The sequence below is a fragment of the Lissotriton vulgaris genome, chromosome 4_1, assembly GCF_964263255.1.
Source record: "Lissotriton vulgaris chromosome 4_1, aLisVul1.2, whole genome shotgun sequence".
Taxonomy (NCBI): domain Eukaryota; kingdom Metazoa; phylum Chordata; class Amphibia; order Caudata; family Salamandridae; genus Lissotriton; species Lissotriton vulgaris.
Window position 1 is genome coordinate 2,054,323,489 of NC_141691.1, and position 11,364 is coordinate 2,054,334,852.

Sequence of the window (11,364 nt, forward strand, 5' to 3'; positions counted from 1 at the left end):
ACACGTCCAAACAAAGCACGCAAAGTCAGATGCATGCAGAAAACCACGCCATTGAACTTGACTGCACGGGCAGGTGCCCGAGAGATAGCAACATCTCCACAAGGAAGCACCGCTAAATGCAGGTAGGAGAGCACCCACATCTCCACCGCCCCAGCGAAGCCCCGCAGTGGGCCGAAGACCACACACAGTGTCCTCCCTCACAGTGCCTCAAGGCAGTCGGCCGCGACCCAAGACAGGCAAGAGAGGAGTCGCACACCCCACGTGGCAAGCCGCCAAAGCTACATGCGCTCCAACAACCAGCGACATGCGACCGGACATCACGTCACGCAGCAAGCAAGGAGCATGCAGGAGCGAGGGCAGAAGCCGGCGCCATGACAGCGCCGCATCGAGGTCCAAGCGCAACGCCCTCAAAGAAAAGAAGAGAGTGACAACCGTGTCACCCCAAAAACCGGATGAACCCAGGTGGGCTGAGCAAACGAACAAAAGGAGAAGATCGAGGACTCACAGCATGCCAAGAGCACACCCTGACACACCAGATAGCCACCAAGGCAGACCGACGTCCCAAGATACAGCCTCATGGATGAACTGAACATAAGCCGCAGCAAGCGTCAATAAAAGGGCCCGTGTGCACGTGCTTGAGGCCAGTTACTACACTGAAGTCCACTAGTGTCTGTATGTTCCCTGATGTGGGCTTGAGGCCCAACATCACAGGCCCCACCTGCACCCACTGGCACAAGTTAAGCACTGGCGTTATGTCGTGGGCAAAGTAACGTCCTTCACTTCTCAGGAGCTCAGACGGTGAGGCATTTCAGAGTTCAGGCCAAGATGGTCAAATAGTCTTCTCGCTTGATTGCACAAAGTAAACCCAAAGCGGGTTCTAAGCTGAGCCGCATGAGTTATGATGCTGTCTGCCACATTGCCATGGTAGTGGCAGGCACGTAATTAGCAAATGAGTAATTACGTGCTCTTTGACTATTCGTGCAAGGTTTTAGCCCGAGCAGCTTCCACGTAACCTCCATGTGCCTCGGAACTACCTTTAATGTTTGCTTCTGGGAGTGTGTGTGTGTGTGTGTGTCGGGGGGGGGGGGGGGGGGGGGGGGTTAAGGGGCGCTTTACGACTGTCCCCACGTGTGCATGACGGCGCCTCACCGCAATTCCAATGATCACTCTCCTTTACGGGACAGTACTTGAGTGATGTATGCTTTCTTTTATTTGAAGATATCTTCAAATAAAGCTGTCTGCATATTTAATGCTGCCTAGATTCTAGTTGTCAGCAATGTAATTGCTTTGCTGTTTCTAATCAAGTAGTTTCGAATCTTAAAGCTATCCCACTCTATCTCTGTGCACACAGCTGCAAAGACGCTCTCGTGACTGGAAACACAGCGGTAACGTGCTGGACCGTGAGTCAGAGGGTTAACATGTCAAATGACAGTCATTTTAAGAACCATATACACTTCTGGAAATGCACAGGCTTGGAACAGGCCTTTCCAAAGCGGAAAAGCAAACCGTAAGGGCGGTCGGTATTTGTTAATGCCTTCTTAAAATATGTTCTCATGGCCTATGCTCATTGATAACCCGTATGGTATCTTCTGTTTCGGAGTGCACCTTTGTCACGTTTATGCTACCCTGTACCCTTCAAACTAACTGTGCGCAAGGGTCACAGGAACAATTGATGCTAAGTATAAGGTGTTTCTGTACGCCGTATTTACTTTTTGGTGGTAATCTGCCTGGAGTGTAACAGCTGTTGTGTTAGGGCACTAAAGGGCAATACATTTGAGGGGGTATTTGGACAGAGGCACGAGGCATAACACAAGGGTGAACGTTTTGTGTGCCTGTTCATCATGTCATTAGTTTCTCTTTTTGTTATGTGCACAAATACCCAGGTACCCGCGCAGAAACAGGAGGGCGGGCGGTGTGCACTCTGCTTTTAATAGCCGATGCTGCTTTAATAAGCACAAATACTGTTTCTGTCTATTTTGTGCTTCTTGCCTGTATCTCAGTGATCCTGTTAATGTGTTTATTGTTGATGCCTGTTAGAATAACTGTTACATTCTATTCCATGTTTGTAAATGTGCTTCAAGCTTGGCGCAGCAGCAAGGAAGGAGTGAAAAGAGAAGGCAAGTGAGCAACAGGTTAGAGTCCCGCATCAGCAAAGCCCTGGATCTGCTTAGCTCAGGCCGCCAACAATAAGGCATCTAGCATGGGTTTTAAACATGTATTCCTAAATCACACTGCATGATTCGGTGTGTAGTAATTGCATAGCTCTTCCATCCCTGGTTTCATCTGGCTCATTCCTCGTCGATTGACAGACGCATTGGAGTTGCGCCTTTGTGCATCTTCCACGGCTGGACTTTCGAAGCCTTGCGCGCCAAACACTCTTTGCCTGGCCCAGGTGCCTCTGCATTTATAAACCATCACAGATATTCTATCGTATAGAAACAGGAACGCTTCTCTTGCTTCACTGTTTGTGTTTGGACATTGTTCAATTTTTTAGGATTGCCTTGTAGAGATCTTACTACTCCCAACTATTTGCTTCCAATACTACCAGTATATTTTTTATTTATTTGAACACACCTGGCTTGCTTAACCCTTTCCTTGCTGCCGTCGAGCACTACCTCCCCAGTGCTGCCGTCGGCCAATGGCCGACGCGGCCCCGCCCGTTTTGCGGAAAAGCCGCACTGCGGGAAAATCAGGGCCGCGGTAAACGGGTTAATATGTAAAATTTTGTGTATGAAAGCACTTCAGATATGAGAGTTCAAACTACCAGTTGTACAAAAAGAACACTTTAGATAGTAATTCTCAATGTAGTACTATAATGTGCCGAGTAGTGTCAAAGCTTCCACGTTAAAGAACAGTAGATGGCGCAGCACCCAAGATATTGTGTTGCAATGTCTAAACAATTATAAGGTCTTAAAGCCGAGACCAATTGCATTGCAAATGCTTGTTTATGTAAGAATCCTCTTTAACTATAATGATCCAGCCTTTGCAGAACTAGTCTGTTTGTTTTTTGATATTATTGTTTTGCAGTTTAATTCAATGTGAACCTGGCCCAAAGGCATTGGAGCAATTTACACGAGCACCAGTTACATTACACAAAATCAAATGTATTTTTATTTAAGGTAGGGAAATAAGTGATTTTCCGAGAATCACAGGATGTTGAGCTGATGCCAGGCCTCGAACCTGGCAGCTCCGACCGTTATGTTACATCCAATTATTTTTTCCTCTGGGAAAGGTGGCCTCAAGGCCAGGCCTGTGCAATTACCCGACTCCCAAAAAGGGCCTGAAAGACACTGGGGCAGAGGAGACTACTCCTGGCCTCGAAGGAGGGTGTTTCTTTACTCGCCCCCTCTCCACAGTCCTCTATAGCCTTGGGGGATGACCTAGCAGGTGAAGGGTCAAGAAAGGCACACAGCTGCTGCTGCTCCAGGGGGGCTTAGGTGAGAATGCCCAATGGCACACAATCCACTGGCCCCCCAGCGAGGCCCCTGTATACTCCACCCCTACCCACACCCAGCATGGCCTAGATGTGATGGCCCAGCAGTGGATGACACTGCTTCTGGCTGGTCATGCCACACTGGGCAGGGGCCGAGGTGAGAATGTCCCAAAGGCCAGACCAACACTTGGCCCCCAGCCTCAATTTACAGCAAGGAAGGGGAGTGCCCGTGATGCTGGCGCCACATTGCAGAGGCCTGGCGGGAAGACAGTAAGTCACTTAGGTTTACAGAGACCCTAAAAATCCGGTCCACTGGTGCCCCTGAAGCACTGGCACAGCACCCAAGGCCCGATTGCCCGCCTTCCCAATCTCACCATGGGAATGATAACACCACCACAAATCTGACAACACCACAAATCTTACGAGAAATGTTGGGGCATATTCTCAAGAACATCTGATAACCATCGCAAAAGTAACTTAACGCAACTTCCAACATCGCAGTCTATCGCTGGAAAATTACGCCATTGTTAACTAAACATTCTCAACAAGGCGGTACCATGCAATAGTCTCCAGATAACGCATCAAATGACCTTGTTAAAATCAATACCACGTCGCAAAAATGCAAAACACGAACGCAAAAAATCTTGGATGAGGCCAATCGCGGTACAAAAGCAGCGAAAACCAGCAACAAGCGTACAAATCCCACGCGTCTGTCAGGAAAATGCACTATAAAAGTTACAAAAACAACACCCCAGAAATAATCCAAAGTGCCTAGCAATATGGATGCACCCTGACTGAGCGCAGAGGCCAACGCGAACCCCACAACCCCCACAGACCACCGGCACGGAACAACGGGGTCAGGGAAGGCCAAAAAGAAGAAGGAGCGGAAGAATGGGCGCAGTCTGCAGCAAAGCCATCAACTAACCCACAATTAGACCACCGGGAATGTAGTCAGAGTGTTGAGGAGGCCAATGGAGGAGGCCAAGAGGTGCTGGAATGATGTGAAAACCAAACCAAGCACAAACCCGCTGCCAACAGGAAGGCAGCAACGGCGACAGGAGGTGGGAGTCCTGAGCCACAGGAGGATCTGGAGAAAATGGAGGCCACAGTCATCAGTGTGGAGATGGTGCAAGGAGTTGGGAGTCCGGACACAGCTCGCGAGGACCTGATACAAAAACAACAGTGTGAGTAACGATCAGGGACTGGGGGGATGGGGAAAGATGGGCACAATGGCACACATGCACAATGATGTGTGCCATTGACTGCACACCCAGAATTACTCAGGATCATGTCCCTGATCCCCGTGGCACACTGCAGCACACACACATAGCAATCACAGCACATCCACATTGACGACACTGTGGGACAATGCGCAAACCTGGCACTGCTTAAAGAGGACAAAACTGGCACTGCACACGCGCTGAAACTGGCCAACTACATCTGACAGAGCTGGAAACTGTGAAATGGAAATGTACGTGTACAACCTCACATATGTCATGTAGTCCAAATGTCCACTGGCCCGCATCTAATTCCAGCACCTCCCAAACAGTCACAATGTACATTGTCATACAGTCTGCATGTAAAGAAGAACCATGCTTCAACATACATGTCAACACAATGTCAACATGCATCTACCCATCACATTGCAGAGGGACACACAACAGCTCCAGCAGAGCAGAGAAGAGCACTCATCAGTGATGCCAGAGAGGACCACCACACCTTCAACACTGACTCCCTACAACAGCCCATGGACATCCCACGCAACCCACCACCAGGACCAGGGCAGCCAAGCTACATAGAGGAGAACCCAGCCCCTGCAACAGACCACACAGCAGGAAGCACCCACATGCCCTCCTGGCTCCCAAAACTTCACGGACCCACACATGGCATCCCAATGCCAGGTGTCAGAACGCCAAAAGGAGGATGGCGAACAGGTGAGGGTGGGCTCCAAACACATGGAAGGTGAACTAGATCACATACGTGGGTGTCTAATATCCTTCTGGGACCCCCTACACCCCACAACGGAGACCCACACTGCCATAGAGACACATGCAGATGCACATTCCCAGTACAGAACCACGCACAGGGCACGCAAATATCAGCGGCACCCCCACGTTGGCTCAGCGTACGACGGCCCAGTCGACTCCCCTTATGTATTGAGTGGTTGACGACAAAGCTACACACCCAAGCTCTAACCCACTGCCTGCTGTGACATGTCTGCGTCCGCTGTACACAGCACATTGTAATTTTGTAGGGTTCAGGGCACTCATGCACACAACAAGACCACAGGGGGACACACAGATATTATGTTGAACTGGCTACGGGCATGTGCGCCCGGCCCCTTTATCGGCAGGGCCACATGTACAGTGACACCTGTGCTGGATGTGGGTGGGGTGAGTGTAAGCCAGCCCGCACGGAGTGCTTGGTGCTGGCAACAACTTGAACAGTGGACACCAGTGCAACGGAAACAGAAAACACCTGCATAAGTGAGTCAACTGCTGAGCAACATGGAGGGAGCCAGAGCAAGTACAGAGGGCACCCAACATTCAAACAGAAGTGTCCTGAAGTTGCAGTGCACTGAGGTTGGGGCACTAGAGCTGAGAGTGCGCATGTGATGTAAATGACTAGGATTGTGTCCGTTTGATGCAGATGCAGTGGGGTGCGTTAGACCTGCATCATCTTCCTCATCAAAGTCCAGGTCTCCCACACTGCCTGAGGTGACATTGCTGCACAACCTCTCCACAGCACAAAACTCAAGCAGTAATGGTCTATGGGTTGCGGTGCACTGAGTCAGTGGGACCTGGAATGCTGAGCAGGGTATCGGGCAGATGATGGCATCCATGACAGGTGTGACCAACTCCGTTAGTCTTCCAGTACCACTGTTTCGACTGTGGCAGATGGCGATCGGAGGTGGTCCTGGCGATGGTGGCGTGTACCTCCTGCGGTAATGCCACGTCCGGGCCGGTCAGTACTCGATTGGATGTGTGAGCCCTGGTGGACCGCAGTTGAGGCCGGAGGCAGCGGACAGCTCAGGGCCACAGACACATGGCATTGACGACCCCAAGGCCATCGTCTCAGAGACCATGAAATATTGAATCAAACAGGGTCCCTGACTTGAGCAGCACAGAGTTAGTGGTCATGGATGCACAGCAGCCAGCACAGGCACACCGCCACGGGATGGTGACTTGCAGTCCACTGAGGTAGGGCTATGCAGACTGAGCGGGTCATCGTTGATGTCGAAGGTGAATGTGGTGGAGGGTTGCGTCGGAAAGTGGAAGGTGTCCTCCAGGGCATGATGCAGAGGGCAGAAGCTATCAGGAAGCAGCAAATGGAGGGGTGGAGTGGTGGAGTGCTACAGCCTCGTTGCCACCATCAATTCGGTGTCAGCTACATGAGGATGAAAACTACCCATAGTCCATAGACTCAGACGCCACCAATGTTAGACCAGAGAGTGTCCATGAATGTCGGGGAACAGACTTAGTGACACTGGGGCTGAGAGGGGATGCAGTCTGCGATGATGCTGGTACACTGAAATGAACTCCGCTATTGCTAAATCAAGACTCTGTGACCTACTGGACCACAGTGTAGGCCGGAGGCAGCGCTCAGCAGTGGCCCACAGCCACGTGTCGTAGACTCACGATGCACAGAGTTAGTGACACCAGGGCAGGTGTCGGTAGTGTTCGATCACCTCCATAACGATGATCCTTTTTTCTAGGCCTGGGCGGTAAATTCCATTCCGCTCACTGAATTTTCGGAATTCGGGTAATTTCGCGTTCCGCGGAGAATGCAAAATTACCCCAAAGTCTGCATTCCGCGACTTCGCGGAATTTTTTACTTGTTTGCGTTCTGAAATGCATGTTCGCGAGATATTTCCCCTTGAGCACACAAAAACCGATTGCGAACAGTAAAAAAGCATCGCGAACAAGCAATTCCGCGTGTTCCCGTAATTTCTGCGTGTTAGCGGAGATTTTTTACCGTTTCGTGGAGATTTGCTTAACGCGATTGCGCAAATTCCGCCCATCCCTACTTTTTTCCTCACAAATGCAACGCGTCATTCTCTTACACCTCTCCTTGCGTGCAATGATTTGTACTCTGCCTTTGAAGAATCGATGCTCAGTTCCAAGTGTGTGACCTACTCGAGCGCATTGTAGGTCAAGGGCAGTAGTCCACACGGGCCCACATGCATGTGCGGTTGTGATGCTATGCACAGACTTGGTGTCACCACATCGAAGGGAGTTTAGTGACATAAACTCAGCCATAATTGATGTGCACTGCCATAGTGTAATCAAGACTCAGTTCCAAATGTGTGACCTACGTATCCACTGTGTCTGCCGGTAGAGTACGCCAACGAGAAAGGAGTACTGCGGGCCTGTGTCACGGAGGCCGTGATGGTCTGAGGAGGCTGCCAAGGTCGCGGCCCTCGGGCGTGGAGATTGCACCGGCACATGGTGGGCCCTCTTTGACACACGCCGGTGTTGGCAGGTGAGTATTGAGGCCTTGGTGTGCAGGGGCTAGCAAGACTGGTTCGGGGACCAGAGTCCCGGGGTGCAGCAAGCTCACATGATCGCAGGCAACTCCACTCATGGCAACGGCGTCAGCCTCGTGGTGGGGTGAAAGGCGCCGCCCTGGCTGAGACGTTGGACATTCTGGAAGAGGACCACGCCCAGAGTTACGTGCATTTTATTCACACCACTACGGTGGCCTGGCGACGTCTGGCCAGCCCCCTCCGCCCGCTTACAGGAGGACGTAACAAGCTACATTTCCACGATCTTCCCCACTGGCTGGGGTGACATGGTTGCGTCCACTGTCCACTACGCTCCAAACACCAGCGGTGTGTGTCAACATGGATATGTGTATGGTCTGCATACTGCAGTCTGGCCAGCACATCTATGCCACACTTGGCATTGTGTACATTCTCATTCATCGGTCACTTGCCTCCTTCGCACATGCCTGGTTTCCACCTCTATCTACATTCTGCTATTGTGTGGCTTAGGTGCCATGCCGTTGATGACTAATGTACCTGGCTGGCCCAGGTTCCCACAGTGAGTTGTGCTGTTGTGTCTGGTGGGTGTGCATGTTGTATGTGAGCTTGTGATGTGTGCATTTCCTGTGTTGTGAGTTGCATGATTGTAGAGTTGAGGTGTGTGGTGTGTTCATTTGGTATTGGCCAACGAGCAGTGCATTTCCGTGGGTGCCATCCTGGTAGTGCAGGTTCATGATGGACTGTCAGAAGGTGTAGGAATCATGCACACTGCCTGGGTGGTTGGTAACGGAGATTCCCCTGTGGTCCAATTTTGCCTGGACATTAGTGGGATATGTGCGCTTTCTGTTGCTCTTATTGTGTGCAGTGTTGCCAGGGGCCACTAGTAGGATATGTGTGCAGTCAATTGCCCCCGACATGTGCAGGAAGCCAGCTGTGTCGTAGAGGCCTTGCTTGCTCGCCGGCTGTTCCTGCACAGTGTGTGGGAAGTATAGATAGTGGGGTACCAAGCTGATGGTGTCATCCATGACTGTTGTGAGGGACGTGGATTGCCTGTCTGTGTAACTCCTCCTTCTCAGGAGGTTGTTGGTTGGAGGGTACCAGAGGCTGACACGTGCAGCACGGCCAGCGGCTTTGTCTGAGGTGGGATGTTGGTTGTCCGCTGTGTTGGGACAGTCAGCCTGTGGACAATGGTGGTCAGGATGCGAGGGAGGGTTGTTCCTTTGAGCATGTAGTGGGCAATGACATTCTTGGCGTTGGGTCTGTTAGGCTGGTGCATTTTATGAGGGTTGCTGTATTTGTCTGCGCTGCATCAGTGTTGGTCCGGGGGGTAGGGCCGGTGTCGGTCCGGGGGGGAGTGGTGTCATGGGGGTGGTGGCAGTGGGTGTTGAGGCCCTCTTGGGTGACCGGCCCACATGTTCAGTGGCTCCATGGCATCTGTTGTTCTTCAGGTGTGGCTCTGTGCTGGGCTCCCTTTTGTGGTGCAGGCTGTCATCCGACTTTGCACCAAGTCAGAGCAGGTGTTAATTTCCTGCTGCTAACGTGCCTTATCGCATGTTTTGGGATCTTATCGCCGATCTGGCCGTTCGTTTAGAATGTTGCGGAGTGGTGTTGTCTCGGATTTTGGCACGGGAACGCCTACTCTGCATCTCTTTAGCGATACTTGCCGGGGTCATCTGTGGCGATGTTTTTTGCAGCTGCTATTGCAGGTAAACTGGTGCTAAATGGCTGTTAGCACCAGCTTGTGAATGGGGTGATAATTTTATTGTGACTTTTATCTGCGATAAAGTGCTGATAACTTGGCGATAACTCCTTGAGAATATGCCCCCCCAGCAAGCCTAGGAGAGAGGAAAAAGGAAAATTTACCAGGGTTGGACAGAGCAAAAAATACTGCAGCACACAAAAAGGATTACACCACCACAAATCTGACAACAACACAAATCTTACAAGAACTTTTAAAAGCGGAAAGAGCAAAATGGAAAGTTTAAAAGGCCAGTACAGAGAAAAAAAGTCTGTGGCACAACGCCACTGCAAATATGACAGGAAAGTTTACAAGGGCAGGAGAGCGCAAAAAGGAAAGTTTACAAAGACAGGACAGAGCAAAGAGAACATAGCACACAAGAATGAAAGCACCACATCAAATCCACCAGGACATTTAAAATGGGCAAGACAGAGCAAAAAAAGGGCAGTTTATGAGGGCAGGACAGAGCAAAAAGACTGTGGCATACAGCAATGACAACACCACCGCAAAATCACTTAATGTCTCTTTGCCTAAAAAAACAAACGAACATGCCCTAGTGTAATGTATATGGTGCTAATGCAAAGCACTTCAGTACCTTCGGTTGAATTTGTGCTATAAAAAACTGCAAACAAAAAAGGAAGGACTACATCCAGTGCCTAATTTGAGCTGGTGGTTGCCAGTGGGGGTCATCTGCACTCATTTTAGGTGACCTTCATTTATTTTTCCTCATCAGACTTTTCCTGAGTGCAAGAGAGGGAAGCGTACACAAACGGGAAAGAAAGAAGAAGAGAAAGACGGAAAAACCTTCACTAAAAGAGAAAACAGAAACCTGCAAAAGTGAGAAAAAGTGGCAGAGTGTGTCTATTAGTTGAATAAAGAGACATGAGGTCGTTTCCAGGCTACACAGCGCCTTTTGATCAGCTTTTTGGACATGGCACTGGTTATTTTACAAATGTAACACTGACTACACAATAGCCAATTGAACAGAAACATTTACAAGGGTAGAACAGAGCAAAAAGATTTGCCAAACAGGGATTCCAACAACACCACAAATCGGACAAGAACGTTTACAAGGACTGAGCAAAGAAAATGATGATAACTACATATACAATAAAAAAGTTTACGAGGGCAAGATAGAGCAAAATGGAAAGTTTACAAGCACACGACTAAACAAAAAGGAAAGTTTACAAGGGTGAGACAAAACAAAAATGAAAGTTTACATGGGCAGGACAGAGCAAAACGAATAGTTTACAAGGGTAGGCCAGAACAAAAAGGAAAGTTTAGAAGGGTGGGACAGAAAAAAAGGAAAGTTTACTAGCACAAGACTGAGCAGAAACGAAAGTTTACAAGGGAAGGACAGAACAAAAAGGAAAGTTTACCAGGGTAGGACAGAACAAAAATGAAAGTTTACAAGGGCAGGACAGTGCAAAACTGATAGTTTACAAGGGTAGGACAGAGAAAAAGGAAAGTTTACAAGGGCAGGACAGAGAAAATGGAAAGTTTACAAGCGCAAGACTGGGCATAAAAGGAACGTTTACAAGAGTAGGACAGACAAAAAGGAAAGTTTATAAGGGCAGGACAGAAGAAAAGAAAAGTTTACCATTATAGGACAGAGCAAGAAGGAGAGTTTCAATGCAGGACATGGTAAAAAGAGTACAGCACACAGGAATGATCCCACCATTGTAAATTAGGTATGACAAAATTACATCC